Source organism: Hipposideros armiger, unplaced genomic scaffold, assembly GCF_001890085.2.
Source record: "Hipposideros armiger isolate ML-2016 unplaced genomic scaffold, ASM189008v1 scaffold_46, whole genome shotgun sequence".
Taxonomy (NCBI): Eukaryota; Metazoa; Chordata; class Mammalia; order Chiroptera; family Hipposideridae; genus Hipposideros; species Hipposideros armiger.
Window position 1 is genome coordinate 262,219 of NW_017731396.1, and position 1,803 is coordinate 264,021.

Consider the following 1,803-nt stretch of genomic DNA (forward strand, 5'->3'; position numbering starts at 1 on the left):
TTTTCTCATCAAACAATGGCCTCAATCTGAAACTGGCCACTTTGTTAGAAAATACTCTGAAAATATTTGGGATGACATCCTGTATCAGCTTGAAGTCTGTTTATCCCTCCCCCACCCCCCAACATATTTCTCGTGCATGGAGAAGCAGTGTTCTAGGCACTAGAGAAACACCAATGAGCAAGTTAAGGGGCTTCCAGGCCAGCACGAAAACAGCCCACCAGGCATAACAATAAAAGTGGGAAGAAAGTATAGGAACTGTGCAGTTAAGCAGCTGGGCATCCTAATGGGCTGTAGGGAGTCTGGAAAGTCTCTGCAAGACAGACGCCCCCACTGGCATAACAGGGCTTGCACCCTGAACGTGCTCAATTGTGCATGTGTATGCAATACGTGTGGATATATAGGCACATGCACACACGTGTCCAGGTGTACACACATGTGCATGCATGAGTATGCACATGTGTGGGTGGCATGCAGGGCACGGGATCCCGCTACAGACAGAGTGGGACCCGCCGGAACAGTCTACCGCAAGCCCAGGAGCGTTTGTTTCTCACACTCACGGCCAGTGAATGGGAGGACGCGGGGTTGGGCAGCCCCAGAAATGCATCGGTGCTGCATAATGGATCTGAGACAAGGCCAGAGGTGGAGGGCTCGGAGGGGGAGAGGTGCAGCCAGGGGCTTGTGCCGGAAGCAGGAGATGAAAAAAACCATGTACTGAGCACCTGAGGGCCTGAAAGGTAGGCCTGACAGGTTCCTGGGAGGCCGANCCTGAAAGGTAGGCCTGACAGGTTCCTGGGAGGCCGATGTGTTTAAACACCCACCTCCCCCGTTAATTCTCAATTCAAGTTGTCAGAGAATAAAACAGGCGCCAGCTGAGAGTCACGGGCAGAGATGAAAATGTCAGGATTTGCACATTTTTGGCCTGTTAAATGGTCAATGATTGAAAATCGGCCATAATATCCAGTGTGGGTGAGGGTGCTGGGATGGGCAATTTCATACAATTTCAATGGATGGCAAATTTTGGCATTTATGGTTTATGAAAGTTTAAAAAACGTTCATATCTCTTGGCTCTGTAATTCCAACTTCTAAGAGTTATGTACAAGGCAAGGCTATTCATCACAGCTTTATGGTAGCGAGAAACTAGAAACTACTTAAACAGCCAATAATCTGGGTCTGGTTAAATAAAATACGGCCCATGCACTTATTACATTATGGTCTCAAAGCAGTGAATGGTACATTTTAAAGTCAAACAACAAGGTTCAAAAGACAGTTCGGTGTGATGCTAATTTAAATAATTCCATACACATATACTCGTATGTATATATGAATCTATAGGAAAAAAGACTGGATGACCCTACTTATGATAAAAAAGAAACAACATATTTTCATATACTCAAACATGTGTGTAAAAATCCCAGACAAGGGGCACAATTCAAAACTTATACCAATGATTGCTTCTGGGGATGGAGGGAGCTTGGGAAGTGTACCTTTTATTCTCTCTATTTCTGTATTTTGAATTTTTTTACAATCAGAATGTGTTGTTGCAAGGCAATATAGCTTGGTGATTAAGTGTGAACGTTGGAGCCAGGCAGCCTGGCTCAGAACCTTCTCTCTGTCCTTTCCCAGCTGTGTGACCCTGGACAAGTCACTTAACCTCTCTGGGCCTGAGTTTCCACAATGATAAAATGGTGATAAAAGCTCTCTAGTACTCACCTCAGAGGGGAGCTACAATAAGTAAACATATATAAAGCACCTAGAATGGTATGTGACCAGCACACAGTAACTTCTCCTGAAACATTTGTTATT